This window comes from Lissotriton helveticus, chromosome 5_1 (assembly GCF_964261635.1).
Source record: "Lissotriton helveticus chromosome 5_1, aLisHel1.1, whole genome shotgun sequence".
In the NCBI taxonomy this organism is placed as follows: Eukaryota; Metazoa; Chordata; class Amphibia; order Caudata; family Salamandridae; genus Lissotriton; species Lissotriton helveticus.
The window spans coordinates 24,922,315-24,943,136 of NC_136065.1; the positions used below are offsets into that span (position 1 = coordinate 24,922,315).

Sequence of the window (20,822 nt, forward strand, 5' to 3'; positions counted from 1 at the left end):
GGGAGTAGCAAGGAAACAATTGAGCATGTGGCCTGTCTTTGTCCAACAGTACTCGAAAGATCTTGTTAAAGAGCCAATGGAATAAGCTCGGCATTCGCACGTGCCGACAAGCTATCCTTGCATCAATGAATCCGGACAATTCAATGCTCAATAACCGGTTCACCAGTTTATGACAAGAGCAGCAAGAAGATTTATAATCAGAGAGAGCCAGCAAGCAAACAATGCTCAACCATAAAAGGGAGGACTAAGTCCTCTGCTCCACTAAACAGCAGTTGACCATGGCCTCTTTCTTTACACAGATTATTTCTTGCCCTCTTGTGTGTCCCAGGAACATTTAAACCATCATATGTAGGATCTTCACCATATTAATGGACCCCCGCTTCCAGTGGTATTAATCATTAATTCTCAGCAACTATGGTCTTGTTCTGTGGCCTTCGCAGATGTTAAACCAGAAGGGATAACCACGGCCCCCAACTGTTTTCTAATTGCTCGTTATGAAGTTGTATTACTTAGATGAAGTTAATATTTTACTAACAAAGATAGATTGCTAGGTCCTTTTTAATTATTTATAGATTAATTTTATTTTTTTTATTCTCTGTGATGATACAAACGGACTAAATGGACATTCCTAGGAAGATTCTTAAAGATTTTTTTTTTTTTTTTTAAAACACAGCATTGAGATTAAATACGTGTCTCTTGCACCATGTGTAAATACTTTAGCAATATCAATACACGTTTTTATTATCATTGATGCATGTTTACCATTGTAATGATTTTATTAATCAAACAATAAAGTTTCTGCGTGCTCTCCCATAGGTAACTCTACATTGTTGCGTGCTCTCCCATAGGTATCTCTGCCCGGTTGCGCGCCCTCGCATAGGCAACTCTACCCTTTTGCCCAGACTCCCATTGTTAACTGCATTTTTGTGGGTTCTCCATTAGCTACCCTTGCCCTGTTGCACGCTCTCCCTTAGGCAACTCTACCCTGTCGCCCACTCTCCCATTGGTAACTTTATGTTCCTTGGCACTCTCCCATAGGTACCTCTACCCTGGTGCACGCTCTCCTATAGGTAACTCTACGTTGTTGATCTCTCTCTCATAGGTACCTCTATCCTGTTGCGTGCTCTCCCATACGTAACTCTATATTGTCGCGCGCTCTCCCATAGGCAACTCTACCCTATCGCCCACTCACCCATAGGTAACTCTACATTGTTGCACACTCTCCCACACAGAACTCCATGCTGTTGCCCAGTCTACCTTTGGTAACTTTATGTTGTTGCGTGCTCTCACGTCGGTACCTCTTCCCTGTTGCATGCTCTCCCACTGGTAACTTTGTGTTGTGGCACACTTTCCCATATGTATCTCTACACGTTGCACACTGTCCCATAGGTAACCCTACGTTGTCATGCTCTCTCCCATAGTTAACTCTGCGTTGTTGTGCGCTCTCCCATAAGTACCTCTACGTTGTTGCACGCTCTCCCATAAGTAACTCTACATTGTCGTGCACTCTCCCATAAGTAACTCTACACTATCGTGCACTCTCCCTTAAGTAACTCTACACTGTTGCGCGCTATTTCATAAGTAACTCTACATTGTTGCACGCTCTCCAATAGGTAACTCTACACTGTTGCGTGCTCTTCCATAAGTAACTCTAAATTGTTGCGTGCATTCCCATAGGTAACTCTACGTTGTTTAGTGGTCTCCCATAAGTAACTCTACACTGTTGTGCACTCTCTCATTAGTAACTCTACACTGTTGTGCACTCTCCTATAAGTAAGTCTACACTGTTACGCACTCTCCCATAAGTAACTCTACACTGTTGCATGCTCTTCCATAAGTAACTCTACACTGTCGTGGACTCTCCCATAAGTAACTCTACACTGTTTCATGCTCTCCCATAAGTAACTCTACACTGTTGCATGATCTCCCATAAGTAACTCTACATTGTTTCGCGTTCCCCCATAAGTACCTCTACACTGTTGTGGACTCTCCCATAAGTAACGCTACACTGTTGCATGCTCTCCCATAAGTAACTCTACACTGTTGCATGATCTCCCATAAGTAACTCTACATTGTTTCGCGGTCCCCCATAAGTAACTCTACACTGTCGTGGACTCTCCCATAAGTAACGCTACACTGTTGCATGCTCTCCCATAAGTAACTCTACACTGTTACGCACTCTCCCATAAGTAACTCTACACTGTTGTGGACTCTCCCATAAGTAACTCTACACTGTTGCGCGCTCTTCCATAAGTAACTTTACATTGTTTCGTGGTCCCCCATAAGTAACTCTACCCTGTCGCGCGCTCTCCCATAGGCCCCTCTACCCTGTCGCGCGCTCTCCCATAGGTCCCTCTACCCTGTTACGCGCTCTCCCATAGGTCCCTCTACCCTGTTACGCGCTCTCCCATAGGCCCCTCTACCCTGTCACGCGCTCTCCCATAGGTCCCTCTACCCTGTTACGCGCTCTCCCATAGGTTCCTCTACCCTGTCGTGCGCTCTCTGATAGGTCCCTCTACCCAGTTACGCGCTCTCCCATGGGTCCCTCTACCCTGTTACGCGCTCTCCCATAGGCCCCTCTACCCTGTTGCGCGCTCTGCCGTAGGTCCCTCTACCCTGTTACGCGCTCTCCCATAGGTCCCTCTACCCTGTTACGCGCTCTCCCATAGGTCCCTCTACCCTGTTACGCGCTCTCCTATAGGTCCCTCTACCCTGTTACGTGCTCTCCCATAGGCCCCTCTACCCTGTTGCGCGCTCTCCCATAGGTCCCTCTACCCTGTTACGCGCTCTCCCATAGGTCCCTCTACCCTGTCGCGCGCTCTGCCGTAGGTCCCTCTACCCTGTTACGCGCTCTCCCATAGTTCCCTCTACCCTGTCGAGCGCTCTGCCATAGGTCCCTCTACCCTGTCAAGCGCTCTCCCATAGGTCCCTCTACCCTGTTACGCGCTCTCCCATAGTTCCCTCTACCCTGTCGCGCGCTCTGCCATAGGTCCCTCTACCCTGTTACGCGCTCTCCCATAGGCCCCTCTACCCTGTTGCGCGCTCTCCCATAGGTCCCTCTACCCTGTCACGCACTCTCCCATAGGTCCCTCTACCCTGTTGCGCGCTCTCCCATAGGCCCCTCTACCCTGTCACGCGCTCTCCCATAGGTCCCTCTACCCTGTTGTGCGCTCTCCCATAGGTCCCTCTACCCTGTTACGCGCTCTCCCATAGGCCCCTCTACCCTGTTGCGCGCTCTCCCATAGGTCCCACTACCCTGTTGCGCGCTCTCCCATAGGTCCCACTACCCTGTCGCGCGCTCTCCCATAGGTCCCTCTACCCTGTCGCGTGCTCTCCCATAGGTCCCTCTACCCTGTCGCGTGCTCTCCCATAGGTCCCTCTACCCTGTCGCGTGCTCTCCCATAGGCCCCTCTACCCTGTCGCGAGCTCTCCCATAGGTCCCTCTACCCTGTCACGCGCTCTCCCATAGGCCCCTCCACACCAGGTACCCCGGATCATAGCGCCTGCGCCGTGGAGTTGGCGCAGTGTGACACACTTTCCTGGCGCCAGCTGTGCGCAGGCATGGTGGCGCGTGTCAACGGACGACATGCGCACGCATTCATTAAATATATTTTTAGACCTGGTTTGCTGGCGCCCTGGGAACGTCCCCGCAGGAAGGGAGGCTGCGGGCTGCTGGAGGGGGAAGCCTGCTCCAGTTTGCGAGGGGGCCGCTCCGGGGGCTCCCCGATGCCGCCACGGATTGCGCGCAGGTGCGGCGCGTTGCAGGGAGTTCCTCCTTCCCGGGGGAGCACCCCGAGCAGGTCACAGCCCCGCAGCAAGTCCCTGCAGCACCCCGCTTTCTTTAGAATCCAGGGTGCCCGGTGGATTCTGCTCTCTTCTTGGCGCTTTATTCATTCAAACCTCGTCCTTAGGTTATTTATGGTGCCCGGGTCTGCAGGGCTCACCTGAAGTCCGTTTTAAGCCAGGCCACGTGTGCATGGCTGTGTGTCCTGTTCTAGGTGCCACGTGGTGTGCAGGACTCGGGCCATTCTGAAGGACTCATCTGTGCCATTCTGCCCTGCTCGAGGCCTAGATTGAAGCCCAGGCCAGGCCGCCTTGTGTCCAGTTCTGGAGGCCACGTTTGGCAGATGAAGTTCTGGATGGCCACATCTGGTGTACTCTTGGAAGGGCACCTCTGGAGTAATGTATCCAGCTCTGGAGGGCATCACTGTGGTATTTTGCCAGTGCATAGGCCACATCTGTAGTAATGTGTCCTGTTCTGGAGGCCATACCTGGAGTATTGTGTACAGTTCTGGAGGGCATATATATTATGTCCTATTATGCACCTATATTATGTTCTGAAGGCCACGCCTCTCGAATGTCCTGTTCTGGAGGACTCATCTGGACTATTGTGTACAGTCCGGAGAGCATATATTTTATGTCCTATTATGCACCTATATTATATTCTGAAGGCCACACCTGTGGAAGTCCTGTTCTGGATGACGCGTCTGGAACATTGTCTGCAGTTCTGGGGGCATCTATATTATGTCCTATTATGCACCTATATTATGTTCTGAAGGCCGACACCTGTGGAAGTCCTGTTCTGAGGACTCATCTGGACTATTGTGTACAGTCCGGAGAGCATATATTTTATGTCCTATTATGCACCTATATTATGTTCTGAGGGCCACACCTGTGGAAGTCCTGTTCTGGATGACTCGTCTGGAATATTGTCTGCAGTTCTGGGGGTCCTGTTATGGATCCATATCATGTGCTGATGGCCACAGTATTGTGTCCTGTCCTGGAGGTCCTATCTGCCGTGTTGTGCGCCATTCAGGAGGCTGCCTCAAGCGCACTGCTTCCGGTTCGCGAGACCCCGTGTGCTATATTGTGTTTGGTTCTGAAGGTCGCATCTGGTGCCTAGGTCCAGTTCTGGACGCTATCTGGAGTATTGTGCCCAGCTCCAGATGATGCCTCTTCAGGGTTGCACCCAGTTCAAGAGCCTTACCAGTGGCACTGTGTCCTTATCTGGAGGCCACATCTACAGAATTGTCATCAGTCATTCTGGGGCACATCTCTGGAGTAATGCGTTGAGCTCTTGGACTGGTCTGTCGTGGTTTGGCCAGGCTGAAGGTTCTGGCCCGTGGCAGTGGGTGGTCAAGAATTTCATTGAAGTGTCATAGATCTGTCATGAGTTGGTACTGGAACCTGATGGGGTATTGAGGGACTGTTTGCTCATTCTGTTATGAGTGGGTGTGAGAGTCTAATGTGTTTAGCCACAGTGAGGAGAGGGTGGTGATGGGGTGGAGAGCGGGGGTCAATTACTGCGTGACCAGGTGGAGCCTTCTAACAGGTATGTTTGGGGGAGTTACGGTATAAGTCAAAAGTTGATGGATTTCTTGACTAAGCTGTTTCTAGCAGCCTTGGTAGAATGAGGGCTTTGTGTTCAAGAAGAGGGTTTCGACCTGGATGGATTTCCTGAGCAGAAAGTCATTGGAGCTGAGAGTTATGACCCTGGTGTATGGCAAGAGATTTCTTGGGCTTTGTGAGGTGTACATGGTTGGTGTATGAGGGGTGAATGATTTCTTGGCCACGCAGTAGGTTCCATTGTTAGCGCAGAATGATTGATTTCTTGGCCAGGTTCGTTTGTGGGTTTAGTTCACGCTGAGGCAATTCTTGAGTGAGTGAGCTGGGTTGAAATATTGATGCACGGTGATTGATTTCTTGTCTAGATTGGGATTTCTGGCTTTAGTCCACAGTGATGGGATCTTTATCAGCCTGTAGGTTGCAGTGCTGGTGTATCATGGTTGATTTCTTGTTTAGGTTTAGTTTGTTGATTTAGTCCATGCTGAGGGATTTTTTTTTACCAGGCTGTAGGATCTAGACTTTGTCTATGATGGCTGATTTATTGTCTAGGTTTGGGTTTCTGACCTTTGGCCAGGCTGTGGGTTGCAAAGCTGGTGAAAGCTTGTTTCTTCTCTATGTTTAGGTTTTGTGCTTAATTCGCTGTGAGAAATGTATAGATCAGGCTGAGGGTTCCACCATTAGTCTATAATGATACATTTATTTTTTAAGTTTCTGGCTTTGGACCAGGCTGTGGTTGTTACAAGGTTGGTGTATACCGGTTAACTTCTTGCTTAGATTTAAGTTTGTGGATTTAGTCCACAAAGAGGGATTTCTTGAGTAGGCTGAGGTGTTCCAGTGTTAGTGTAGGATGGTTGATTTCCTTTTTAGGTTTGTGGATTCCGTCCATGGTGAGATTTCTTGACCAGGCTGTGGTATGCCAGTGTTGGTGTATGATGATTGAGTTCTTGTGTAGCTTCATGGCTTTGTCCATGATAGGAACTTTCTTGACCAACAGGCTACAACTTCTAACCTTGGTGCTTAACTGACTGCTCAGGGCAGCTCATCATTGCCCCATGAGCCCCTGTGCCAGGCTGAAGGGCATTGCGCTCTTCTGTTCTTGTCCTTGTGGACTCAACATATTCCTTGCCTTCTGTTTTCTATCTGTACTTCAGGGACCAAGGACACCTTTGCTGCCCAGATGTCCTCATGACATGTCCAATGTGCCTTACCATAAAAGTCACTACTAAGGTGCTCCTGGTTTTTGTGATGATTCTCTTTACAATTAAATTTTAATTTATCAACTGCTGCCTAATCTAACACAAGAAAAGAATGCGCGGTTGAAATGTGCTGTGAAACAAAGTTGACTGTGAGGATAAATCGCTATCTGCATATTTTCAGACTGCTTGTCTCCAAGAAGAGAAATGCATCTATGTCACTCTAACATACAGTTTAGAAAATACAAATTCAATGTATAAGCTTTGCTTCGAAGGAGGCCTTTACATTTTTGTAAATTTGGTAGGGCCAAAACATGTTAATTTGATAGTTAAACTTGAGCTATGTTTTATTTATGCCGAAGCTTTTGATCAGATCTCGTCATTTGGGGTCATTTGAGTGCAGAACATGTTTTCCATGCCTACTGCCTATGAAGCTGTGCACTGTACATATTGCTTCAGATACCCGCGTGCTGCAGAAGAGAATCATTTCCACACCATATTCATGATCCCTCATCCCCGGCTCCCTACCCATCCCTCACTCTGCCTCACCCCACTCCCTGCCCCCGTCCCTCACATTCTTCCCCACTACACACTCTGCCGCACCCTCACTCCCTCTTCTGCACTCATGCCCAATCTGCCCCATCCCACTTCCTGGCTACCCCTCACCTCTGCCCCATCCGAACACCCTGTCCACGCTCCTGCCCTATCCCCACCCCTCCCTGCCCAGTTCTCACTCCCTGTGCCCCAGACCTCAATTCCTGCACCATTCCTCACTCCCTGTGCCCTTCTGCTGCTCAGTCCCTCTGACCTCCCCTTATTTACTGCGCCCCCCGTTATTCCTCACCTTGTACACCCAGCTACTCATATCCTGTGACACCACCCTCATCCTTCACCACCTGCCCCCCTCAGCTCCTATCCTGTGACACCACCCTCATCCTTCACCCCCTGCCCCCCTCAGCTCCTCATATCCTGTGACACCTACCTCATCCTTCACCCCTGCCCCCTCAGCTCCTCATATCCTGTGACACCACCCTCATCCTTCACCACCTGCCCCCTCAGCTCCTCATATCCTGTGACACCACCCTCATCCTTCACCCCCTGCCCGCTCAGCTCCTCATATCCTGTGACTCCACTCACACCCTTCACCACCTGCCCCCCTCAGCTCCTCATATCCTGTGACACCACTCTCATCCTTCACCACCTGCCCCCTCAGCTCCTCATATCCTGTGACACCACTCTCACCCTTCACCCACTGCTCCCCTCAGCTCCTCATATCCTTTGACACCCCTCACACCCTTCACCACCCTCCCCCCTCAGCTCCTCATATCCTGTGACACCACCCTCATCCTTCACCCCCTGCCCGCTCAGCTCCTCATATCCTGTGACACCACTCTCACCCTTCACCCACTGCCCCCCTCAGCGCCTCATATCCTGTGACACCACCCTCATCCTTCACCCACTGCCCCCCTCAGCTCCTCATATCCTGTGACACCACTCTCATCCTTCACCCCCTGCCCCCCTCAGCTCCTCATATCCTGTGACACCACTCTCATCCTTCACCCACTGCCCCCCTCAGCTCCTCATATCCTGTGACACCACCCTCATCCTTCACCCCCTACCCCCTCAGCTCCTCATATCCTGTGACACCTACCTCATCCTTCACCCCTGCCCCCTCAGCTCCTCATATCCTGTGACACCACCCTCATCCTTCACCACCTGCCCCCTCAGCTCCTCATATCCTGTGACACCACCCTCATCCTTCACCCCCTGCCCGCTCAGCTCCTCATATCCTGTGACTCCACTCACACCCTTCACCACCTGCCCCCCTCAGCTCCTCATATCCTGTGACACCACTCTCATCCTTCACCACCTGCCCCCTCAGCTCCTCATATCCTGTGACACCACTCTCACCCTTCACCCACTGCTCCCCTCAGCTCCTCATATCCTTTGACACCCCTCACACCCTTCACCACCCTCCCCCCTCAGCTCCTCATATCCTGTGACACCACCCTCATCCTTCACCCCCTGCCCGCTCAGCTCCTCATATCCTGTGACACCACTCTCACCCTTCACCCACTGCCCCCTCAGCGCCTCATATCCTGTGACACCACCCTCATCCTTAACCCACTGCCCCCCTCAGCTCCTCATATCCTGTGACACCACCCTCATCCTTCACCCCCTGCCCGCTCAGCTCCTCATATCCTGTGACACCACCCTCACCCTTCACCCCTGCCCCTCAGCTCCTCATATCCTGTGACACCACCCTCACCCTTCACCCCTGCCCCTCAGCTCCTCATATCCTTTGACACCACCCTCATCCTTCACCCCCTGCCCGCTCAGCTCCTCATATCCTTTGACACCACTCTCACCCTTCACCCACTGCCCCCCTCAGCTCCTCATATCCTGTGACACCACCCTCATCCATCACCCACTGCCCCCCTCAGCTCCTCATATCCTTTGACACCACTCACACCCTTCACCACCTGCCCCCCTCAGCTCTTCATATCCTTTGACACCACCCTCATCCTTCACCACCTGCCCTCCTCAGCTCCTCATATCCTGTGACACCACCCTCATCCTTCACCACCTGCCCTCCTCAGATCCTCATATCCTGTGACACCACCCTCATCCTTCACCACCTGCCCTCCTCAGCTCCTCATATCCTGTGACACCACTCTCACCCTTCACCCACTGCCCCCCTCAGCTCCTCATATCCTGTGACACCACCCTCATCCTTCACCCCTGCCCCCTCAGCTCCTCATATCCTGTGACACCACCCTCACCCTTCACCACCTGCCCCCCTCAGCTCCTCATATCCTTTGACACCACCCTCATCCTTCACCCCCTGCCCCCCTCAGCTCCTCATATCCTGTGACACCAGTCTCACCCTTCACCCACTGCCTCCCTCAGCTCCTCATATCCTGTGACACCACCCTCACCCTTCACCCCCTGCCTCGCTCAGCTCCTCATATCCTTTGACACCACGCTCATCCTTCACCACCTGCCCCCCTCAGCTCCTCATATCCTGTGACACCACTCTCATCCTTCACCACCTGCCCCACTCAGCTCCTCATATCCTGTGACACCACCCTCACCCTTCACCCCCTGCCTCGCTCAGCTCCTCATATCCTGTGACACCACTCTCATCCTTCACCACCTGCCCCACTCAGCTCCTCATATCCTGTGACACCACCCTCACCCTTCACCCCCTACCTCGCTCAGCTCCTCATATCCTTTGACACCACCCTCATCCTTCACCACCTGCCCCCCTCAGCTCCTCATATCCTGTGACACCACCCTCACCCTTCACCCCCTGCCTCGCTCAGCTCCTCATATCCTGTGACACCACTCTCATCCTTCACCACCTGCCCCACTCAGCTCCTCATATCCTGTGACACCACCCTCACCCTTCACCCCCTGCCTCGCTCAGCTCCTCATATCCTGTGACACCACTCTCATCCTTCACCACCTGCCCCACTCAGCTCCTCATATCCTGTGACACCACCCTCACCCTTCACCCCCTACCTCGCTCAGCTCCTCATATCCTTTGACACCACCCTCATCCTTCACCACCTGCCCCACTCAGCTCCTCATATCCTGTGACACCACCCTCACCCTTCACCCCCTGCCTCGCTCAGCTCCTCATATCCTGTAACACCACTCTCATCCTTCACACCCTGCCCCCTCAGCTCCTCATATCCTGTGACACCACCCTCATCCTTCACCACCTGCCCCCTCAGCTCCTCATATACTGTGACACCACTCTCATCCTTCACCCACTAGCCCCCCCCAGCGCCTCATATCCTTTGACATCCCTCCCATCCCTCATCCTGTCCTCAGAGCGGGTTCTAACTGCCCCCCCCCCCTCACGCACCTCTCCTGTCTCCTCAGAGCGGCCTCTAACTGACCCCCTCACGCACCTCTCCTCAGAGCGGGCTCTAACTGACCCCCTCACGCACCTCTCCTGTCTCCTCAGAGCGGCCTCTAACTGACCCCCTCACGCACCTCTCCTCAGAGCGGCCTCTAACTGACCCCCTCACGCACCTCTCCTGTCTCCTCAGAGCGGCCTCTAACTGACCCCCTCGCGCACCTCTCCTCAGAGCGGGCTCTGACTGACCCCTCCTCACGCACCACTCCTCAGAGCGGGCTCTAACTGACCCCCCTCACGCACCTCTCCTCAGAGCGGGCTCTGACCGCCCCTCACGCACCTCTCCTCGGAGCGGCCTCTAACTGACCCCCCTCACGCACCTCTCCTCAGAGCGGGCTCTAACTGACCCCTCCTCACGCACCTCTCCTCAGAGCGGCCTCTAACTGACCCCCCTCACGCACCTCTCCTCAGAGCGGGCTCTAACTGACCCCTCCTCACGCACCTCTCCTCACAGCGGGCTCTAACTGACCCCCCTCACGCACCTCTCCTCAGAGCGGGCTCTGACCGCCCCTCACGCACCTCTCCTCGGAGCGGCCTCTAACTGACCCCCCTCACGCACCTCTCCTCAGAGCGGGCTCTAACTGACCCCTCCTCACGCACCTCTCCTCAGAGCGGCCTCTAACTGACCCCCCTCACGCACCTCTCCTCAGAGCGGGCTCTAACTGACCCCTCCTCACGCACCTCTCCTCACAGCGGCCTCTAACTGACCCCCCTCACGCACCTCTCCTCAGAGCGGGCTCTAACTGACCCCTCTTCACGCACCTCTCCTCAGAGCGGCCTCTAACTGACCCCCCTCACGCACCTCTCCTCAGAGCGGGCTCTAACTGACCCCTCTTCACGCACCTCTCCTCAGAGCGGCCTCTAACTGACCCCCCTCACGCACCTCTCCTCAGAGCGGGCTCTAACTGACCCCCCTCACGCACCTCTCCTCAGAGCGGCCTCTAACTGACCCCCCCCCCCTCACGCACCTCTCCTTAGAGCGGGCTCTAACCGTCCCTTACGCACCTCTCCCCTCTCCTCAGGCCTCTAACTGGCCCCCCTCACGCACCTGTCCTCAGAGGGGGCTCTGACCGCCCCTCACGCACTTCTTCTGTCTCCTCAGAGCGGGCTCTAACTGCCCCGCCCCCCCTCACGCACCTCTCGTCTCTCCTCAGAGCGGCTCTGACAGGCGCCGCGCGCGCCCCGTCTCCTAGCAACGGCGGCCATGCTGGGGGCGGCGCTGCGCGGCGCGAGCGTGGCCGGTTGGAGCGCGAGCGGGAGCACGGCGCGGCCGGGGAGCGCGAGCTGAGGGAGGCGGCAGCGGGGGCCATGGGCTGAGGGCCCCCGCCGGCGGCCGCGGCGGCGGGGCCCGGCGCCGAGGTGAGAGCGGGGCCCCCAGGGCCGCACCGGGGGGGGGGGAGGTACCGGGGGTGGCATGAGCCTGAGGGACGGGGGTGGCATGAGGGGTGAGACGGCCCCTGGGCTCCGGGGATGGCGGCGGGTGGCACAGGGGTTATGGGGGGGGGGGTCTGGAAAGGTGCCCGCGTGGTCGCAGGGTGGGCGTGAGCGGCCCCGCGGCTGGCACCGGGAGAGGGGGCACGGTGGCACTGTGGTACAGGGGGGTGAGTGGGCACCCAGGGTGGAACCGAGGCATACATGGGGGGTATGAAGGTGCCAGCATGGTGAGGTGCGAGAGCGGCCCCGCGGCTGGCACCGGGAGAGGGGGCACAGGGGCCGCCGTTGCCTCATGTACCGCGTGCTCTGGTGCTGCTGGGGGGGCCTCTGTTTAGTGCAGTATTTCACCTCGACTTGTACTTTGTGCGCTTTCGATGCGCGCGCCACTTCTTTCCCCTCTTGTTTCGCGTCGTTGGCTCCCTCTTGTATTTTATTTGCTCTCGATACTTGCACAATGGTCACTCTTGCCTCATGGAACTTAACCTTTGCTTTTGTCATTTCTTCACCTGTCATTTTCTCCTCGTGTATCATTGCTATTGTGAAGCGCTCTGACGCCTTCGGGTAAAGTCGGCGCTATATGAAATCGCAAAAAATAAATAAATACATAAAAATAAGGATGCACGGTGCCACTCCTTGGCACTGTGGTACAGGGGGGTGAGTTGGCACGCAGGGTGGCACCGAGGCATACATAGGGGGTATGAAGGTGCCAGCATGGTAGCAGGGTGGATGAGAGCGGCACCGCGGCTGGGCATTGATACCATGCTCGGTGCCACTCCTTGACACTGTGGTACAGGGGGGTGAGTGGGCACCCAGGGTGGCACCGAGGCATTAAGGGGTATGAAGGAGCCCGCCTGGTAGCAGGGTGGATGAGAGCGGCACCGCGGCTGGGCATTGATACCATGCTCGGTGCCACTGCTTTGGCACAGGGGGGTGAGTTGGCACGCAGGGTGGCACCGAGGCATACATAGGGGGTATGAAGGTGCCCGCATGGTGAGGTGCGAGAGCGGCACCGCGGCTGGGCATTGATACCATGCTCGGTGCCACTGCCTTGGCACTGTGGTACAGGGGGGTGAGTGGGCACCCAGGGTGGCACCGAGGCATTAAGGGGTATGAAGGAGCGCCTGGTAGCAGGGTGGATGAGAGCGGCACCGCGGCTGGGCATTGATACCATGCTCGGTGCCACTGCCTTGGCAGGGAGTGGGCACCGAGGCAGGAGGCCCCTGCCGGATCCCTCCCACGCCCCTGGCATGCCCGGGGACGCGTGGCGCCTGCAGCTGGCAGCACCACGGGCTGGACAGCTGACCCTGCGCACACCCACGCGATGCCCGGGCGTGCCAAGGTGTGCGTGGGCGCACGCCCGTGTGCAGGAGAGTGCAGCGCCATTGGAAGCCGAGTGACTCAACTGCCGGGAGAGCCTGTGGGAGGAGGAAGGCTCTCTGCCTGCCTGGCCGGAAGTGACGCTGCACAGCTGGCCAACCGCGGAGAGGCTGGAGGATGGCATCCCGGTGCCACAGGTGCGTGCTGCACCAGCACTCCACTGGCACCCGTGTGCTGCACCAGAACTCCACTGGAGGGGGTGAGCACCCGTGTGCTGCACCATCACTGTACTGAAGGGGTGGGAGCCTGTGGGAGGAGGAAGGCTCTCTGCCTGCCTGGCCGGAAGTGATGCTGCACAGCTGGCCAACCGGGAGAGGCTGGAGGATGGCATCCCGGTGCCACAGGTGCGTGCTGCACCAGCACTCCACTGGCACCCGTGTGCTGCACCACTGAAAGGGTGGGAGCACCATCACTCCACTGGAGAGGTGGGAGTACCCGTGTGCTGCACCATCACTCCACTGGAGGGGGTGAGCACCCCTTTGCTGCACCATCACTCCACTGGAGGGGGTGAGCACCCCTTTGCTGCACCATCACTCCACTGGAGAGGTGGGAGCACCCGTGTTCTGCACCATCACTCCACTGGAGAGGTGGGAGTACCCGTGTGCTGCACCATCACTCCACTGGAGAGGTGGGAGCACCCGTGTGCTGCACCATCACTCCACTGGAGAGGTGGGAGTACCCGTGTGCTGCACCATCACTCCACTGGAGGGGGTGAGCACCCGTGTGCTGCACCATCACTCCACTGGAGGGGTGAGCACCCGTGTGCTGCACCATCACTCCACTGGAGGGTGTGAGCACCCGTGTGCTGCACCATCACTCCACTGGAGGGTGTGAACACCCGTGTGCTGCACCATCACTCCACTGGAGGGGTGAGCACCCCTTTGCTGCACCATCACTCTACTGAAGGGGGGGTGAGCACCCGTGTGCTGCACCATCACTCCACTGGAAAGGTGGGAGCATCCGTTTGCTGCACCATCACTCCACTGGAGAGGTGGGAGCACCCGTGTGTTGCACCATCACTCTACTGGAGGGGGTGAGCACCCGTGTGCTGCACCATCACTCTACTGGAGGGGTGAGCACCCGTGTGCTGCACCATCACTCCACTGGAGGGGTGGGAGCACCCGTGTGCTGCACCATCACTCTACTGGAGGGGGTGAGCACCCGTGTGCTGCACCATCACTACTGAAGGGGGGTGAACACCAGTGTGCTGCACCATCACTCTACTGAAGGGGGGGTGAGCACCCGTGTGCTGCACCATCACTCCACTGGAGGGGTGAGCACCCGTGTGCTGCACCATCACTCCACTGGAGGGGTGGGAGCACCCGTGTGCTGCACCATCACTCTACTGGAGGGGGTGAGCACCCGTGTGCTGCACCATCACTACTGAAGGGGGGTGAACACCAGTGTGCTGCACCAGAACTCCACTGGAGGGGGTGAGCACCCGTGTGCTGCACCATCACTCTACTGGAGGGGAGTGAGCCTGTGGGAGGAGGAAGGCTCTCTGCCTGCGGAAGTGATGCTGCACAGCTGGCCAACCGGGAGAGGCTGGAGGATGGCATCCCGGTGCCCCAGGTGCGTGCTGCACCATCCCTCTACTGAAGGGGGGGTGAGCACCCGTGTGCTGCACCATCACTCTACTGGAGGGGTGGGAGCACCCGTGTGCTGCACCATCACTCTACTGGAGGGGTGGGAGCACCCGTGTGCTGCACCATCACTCTACTGGAGGGGTGGGAGCACCCGTGTGCTGCACCATCACTCTACTGGAGGGGTGGGAGCACCCGTGTGCTGCACCATCACTCCACTGGAGGGGGTGAGCACCCGTGTGCTGCACCATCACTCTACTGGAGGGGAGTGAGCCTGTGGGAGGAGGAAGGCTCTCTGCATGCCTGGGCGGAAGTGATGCTGCACAGCTGGCCAACCGCGGAGAGGCTGGAGGATGGCATCCCGGTGCCACAGGTGCGTGCTGCACCAGCACTCCACTGGCACCCGTGTGCTGCACCACTGAAAGGGTGGGAGCACCCGTGTGCTGCACCACCCGTGTGCTGCACCATCACTCCACTGGAGGGGGTGAGCACCCGTGTGCTGCACCATCACTCCACTGGAGGGGTGGGAGCACCCGTGTGTTGCACCATCACTCCACTGGAGAGGTGGGAGCACCCGTGTGTTGCACCATCACTCCACTGGAGAGGTGGGAGCACCCGTGTGCTGCACCATCACTCCACTGGAGAGGTGGGAGCACCCGTGTGCTGCACCATCACTCCACTGGAGAGGTGGGAGTACCCGTGTGCTGCACCATCACTCCACTGGAGGGGGTGAGCACCCGTGTGCTGCACCATCACTCCACTGGAGGGGTGAGCACCCGTGTGCTGCACCATCACTCCACTGGAGGGTGTGAGCACCCGTGTGCTGCACCATCACTCCACTGGAGGGTGTGAACACCCGTGTGCTGCACCATCACTCCACTGGAGGGGTGAGCACCCCTTTGCTGCACCATCACTCTACTGAAGGGGGGGTGAGCACCCGTGTGCTGCACCATCACTCCACTGGAAAGGTGGGAGCATCCGTTTGCTGCACCATCACTCCACTGGAGAGGTGGGAGCACCCGTGTGTTGCACCATCACTCTACTGGAGGGGGTGAGCACCCGTGTGCTGCACCATCACTCCACTGGAGGGGTGAGCACCCGTGTGCTGCACCATCACTCCACTGGAGGGGTGGGAGCACCCGTGTGCTGCACCATCACTCTACTGGAGGGGGTGAGCACCCGTGTGCTGCACCATCACTACTGAAGGGGGGTGAACACCAGTGTGCTGCACCATCACTCTACTGAAGGGGGGGTGAGCACCCGTGTGCTGCACCATCACTCCACTGGAGGGGTGAGCACCCGTGTGCTGCACCATCACTCCACTGGAGGGGTGGGAGCACCCGTGTGCTGCACCATCACTCTACTGGAGGGGGTGAGCACCCGTGTGCTGCACCATCACTACTGAAGGGGGGTGAACACCAGTGTGCTGCACCAGAACTCCACTGGAGGGGGTGAGCACCCGTGTGCTGCACCATCACTCTACTGGAGGGGAGTGAGCCTGTGGGAGGAGGAAGGCTCTCTGCCTGCGGAAGTGATGCTGCACAGCTGGCCAACCGGGAGAGGCTGGAGGATGGCATCCCGGTGCCCCAGGTGCGTGCTGCACCATCCCTCTACTGAAGGGGGGGTGAGCACCCGTGTGCTGCACCATCACTCTACTGGAGGGGTGGGAGCACCCGTGTGCTGCACCATCACTCTACTGGAGGGGTGGGAGCACCCGTGTGCTGCACCATCACTCTACTGGAGGGGTGGGAGCACCCGTGTGCTGCACCATCACTCTACTGGAGGGGTGGGAGCACCCGTGTGCTGCACCATCACTCCACTGGAGGGGGTGAGCACCCGTGTGCTGCACCATCACTCTACTGGAGGGGAGTGAGCCTGTGGGAGGAGGAAGGCTCTCTGCATGCCTGGGCGGAAGTGATGCTGCACAGCTGGCCAACCGCGGAGAGGCTGGAGGATGGCATCCCGGTGCCACAGGTGCGTGCTGCACCAGCACTCCACTGGCACCCGTGTGCTGCACCACTGAAAGGGTGGGAGCACCCGTGTGCTGCACCACCCGTGTGCTGCACCATCACTCCACTGGAGGGGGTGAGCACCCGTGTGCTGCACCATCACTCCACTGGAGGGGTGGGAGCACCCGTGTGTTGCACCATCACTCCACTGGAGAGGTGGGAGCACCCGTGTGTTGCACCATCACTCTACTGGAGGGGGTGAGCACCCGTGTGCTGCACCATCACTCCACTGGAGGGGTGAGCACCCGTGTGCTGCACCATCACTCCACTGGAGGGGTGGGAGCACCCGTGTGCTGCACCATCACTCTACTGGAGGGGGTGAGCACCCGTGTGCTGCACCATCACTACTGAAGGGGGGTGAACACCAGTGTGCTGCACCATCACTCTACTGAAGGGGGGGTGAGCACCCGTGTGCTGCACCATCACTCCACTGGAGGGGTGAGCACCCGTGTGCTGCACCATCACTCCACTGGAGGGGTGGGAGCACCCGTGTGCTGCACCATCACTACTGAAGGGGGGTGAACACCAGTGTGCTGCACCAGAACTCCACTGGAGGGGGGGTGAGCACCCGTGTGCTGCACCATCACTCCACTGGAGGGGTGAGCACCCGTGTGCTGCACCAGCACTCCACTGGAGGGGGTGAGCACCCGTGTGCTGCACCATCACTGTACTGGAGGGGTGGGAGCATCCGTGTGCTGCACCATCACTCTACTGAAGGGGGGGGTGAGCACCCGTGTGCTGCACCATCACTCTACTGAAGGGGGGGTGAGCACCCGTGTGCTGCACCATCACTACTGAAGGGGGGTGAACACCAGTGTGCTGCACCAGAACTCCACTGGAGGGGGTGAGCACCCGTGTGCTGCACCATCACTCTACTGGAGGGGAGTGAGCCTGTGGGAGGAGGAAGGCTCTCTGCCTGCCTGGGCGGAAGTGATGCTGCACAGCTGGCCAACCGCGGAGAGGCTGGAGAATGGCATCCCGGTGCCACAGGTGCGTGCTGCACCATCCCTCTACTGAAGGGGTGTGTGCTGCACCAGAACTCCACTGGAGGGGTGGGAGCATCCGGGTGCTGCACCAGAACTCCACTGGAGGGGTGGGAGCATCCGTGTGCTGCACCAGAACTCCACTGGAGGGGTGGGAGCATCCGTTTGCTGCACCATCACTCCACTGGAGGGGGGTGAGTATCCGTTTGCTGCACCATCACTTTACTGAAGGGGTGTGAGCACCCGTATGCTGCACCATCACTCCACTGGAGGGGTGGGAGCACCCGTGTGCTGCACCACTGAAAGGGTGGGAGCACCCGTGTGCTGCACCATCACTCCACTGGAGGGGTGGGAGCATCCGTTTGCTGCACCATCACTCCACTGAAGGGGGTGTGAGCACCATCACCCTACTGAAGGGGTGTGAGCACCAGTGTGCTGCACCACTGAAAGGGTGGGAGCACCCGTGTGCTGCACCATCACTCCACTGGAGGGGAGTGAGAACCCGTGTGCTGCACCATCACTCCACTGGAGGGGGTGTGAGCACCATCACCCTACTGAAGGGGTGTGAGCACCCGTGTGCTGCACCATCACTCCACTGAAAGGGTGGGAGCACCCGTGTGCTGCACCATCACTCCACTGGAGGGGAGTGAGAACCCGTGTGCTGCACCATCACTCCACTGGAGGGGTGTGAACACCCGTGTGCTGCACCATCACTCCACTGGAGGGGTGTGAACACCCGTGTGCTGCACCATCACTTTACTGAAGGGGTGTGAGCCCCCGTGTGCTGCACCATCACTCCACTGGAGGGTGTGAACACCCGTGTGCTGCACCATCACTCCACTGGAGGGGTGTGAACACCCGTGTGCTGCACCATCACTTTACTGAAGGGGTGTGAGCACCCGTTTGCTGCACCATCACTCTACTGAAGGGGGGTGAGCACCCGTGTGCTGCACCATCACTGTAGTAAGGGGTATGTGTGTACCCGTTTGCTGCACTATCACTGTACTTAAGGGGTGCGGGAGATACCTGTTTGCTACACCTCTCGCACATTTCTTGCCATGCTGATGGGCACAAGGTTTACACACACCCCTCCCTTGCAGTTTATCTATGCCTGACTTACATGCTGACGGGCACACTGCTCATCTATACTCATTGCTGACAGGGACACTGCTCGTCTGTACCCCCTCCCTTACAGTTAAGCTATGCCCCGAATAGATTACTGACGGCACACTGCCCATCTCTGCCAGTTGCTGACAGGAACTCTGTCCATCTCTACTCATTGCTGATAGGCACACTGCCCATCGGTACCCAATTCTGAAAGGCACACTATCCGTCTGTACCCCCACCCTTACAGTTTATCTATTCCCAGAATAGATTGCTGACATGTACACTGCCCAGCTCTATCCATTTCTGACGGGCACGCTGTCTTTACTCCCACCCCTGCAGTTTATCAATGCCTGGAATAGATTGCTGGCTGCACACTGCACATATATAGCCATTGCTGATGGGCACACTGCCCATCTCAACTCATTGCTGACAAGCACACTGTACATCTCTACTCATTGCTCACTGGCACACTGCCCATCTCTACTCATTGCTGACAGGCACACAGTCCATCTCTACTCATTGCTGGCAGGCACACTGCCCATCTCTACTCATTGCTGGCAGGCACACTGCCCTTCAACTACTCATTGCTGACTGGCACACTGTCCATCTCTACTCATTGCTGACAGGCACACTGCCCATCTCTACCCATTTCTGACGGGCACGCTGTCTTTACTCCCACCCCTGCAGTTTATCAATACCTGGAATAGATTGCTGGCTGCACACTGCACATATATACCCATTGCTGATGGGCACACTGCCCTTCAACTACTCATTGCTGACTGGCGCACTGTCCATCTCTACTCATTGCTGACAGGCACACTGCCCATCTCTACCCATTTCTGACGGGCACGCTGTCTTTACTCCCACCCCTGCAGTTTATCAATACCTGGAATAGATTGCTGGCTGCACACTGCACATATATACCCATTGCTGATGGGCACACTGCCCTTCAACTACTCATTGCTGACTGGCGCACTGTCCATCTCTACTCATTGCTGACAGGCACACTGCCCATCTCTACCCATTTCTGACGGGCACGCTGTCTGTCTTTGCTCCCACCCTGCACACTGCATATCTATAACCATTGCTGATGGGCACACTGCCCATCTCTACTCATTGCTGACTGGCACGCTGTACACCTCTACTCATTGCTGACTAGCACACTATCCATCTCCTCATTGCTGACTGGCACACTGCCCATCACTACTCATTGCTGACTGGCACACTGCTCATCTCTACTCATTGCTGACTGGCACACTGTCCATCTCTACTCATTGCTGACAGGCACACTGCCCATCACTACTCATTGCTGACTGGCACACTGCTCATCTCTACTCATTGCTGACTGGCACACTGTCCATCTCTACTCATTGCTGACAGGCACACTGCCCATCACTACTCATTGCTGACTGGCACACTGCCCATCACTCCTCATGCTGACTGGCACACTGCCCATCTCTAATCATTGCTGACTGGCACACTGTCCATCTCTACTCATTGCTGACAGGCACACTGCCCATCTACCCATTTCTGACGGGCACGCTGTCTGTCTGTACCCTCACCCTTGCAGTTTATCTATGCCTAGGAGCAGTTTTTCAAAAGCAGTCTCCCCCGCCCTGGAGGTGTTCAATATAAAGCCCAAACAGCTGCACTGCATGGGGCCAAAATATAGGGCCTTAATGCAAAAAGAACTTTGAAGCGGGGGAAAACAAATTCTATAGAATGCTTTTAAGTCTCCCCGTACGAGCACCATTAATTACAATTACCTTAGATTTGAATGTTAAACGCACTGACCACTATGCACTATTAAGACCCCTTATATTTTGGGTAAGACTCTGGTCAACCTCAGAACTGTTATACTA

General features: G+C 56.6%; 1 protein-coding gene and 1 long non-coding RNA gene across 6 annotated transcripts in view; one reads left to right on the forward strand and one right to left on the reverse strand.

The window, feature by feature from the left end:
• LOC144754092 (uncharacterized) overlaps nt 1–11,668 on the reverse strand; it is a 497,596-nt gene extending 485,928 nt beyond the window's left edge. Inside the window, exon 1 of one of the 3 annotated variants that reach the window (XR_013594658.1) lies at nt 11,516–11,667. This is a non-coding gene — a long non-coding RNA (uncharacterized LOC144754092). Of the gene's footprint in view, nt 1–11,515 lie in introns of all 3 variants that reach the window. The other 2 variants (XR_013594657.1, XR_013594656.1) reach the window with 2 other exon arrangements.
• Nucleotides 11,669–11,698: 30 nt separating this feature from the next.
• Nucleotides 11,699–20,822, forward strand: part of SYNGAP1 (synaptic Ras GTPase activating protein 1) — a 758,031-nt gene continuing 748,907 nt past the window's right edge. For all 3 annotated transcript variants that reach the window (XM_078641656.1, XM_078641652.1, XM_078641655.1), the window contains exon 1: nt 11,699–11,826. The gene's annotated coding sequence lies outside the window, so the exon portion shown is untranslated. The remainder of the gene's footprint in view (nt 11,827–20,822) is intronic.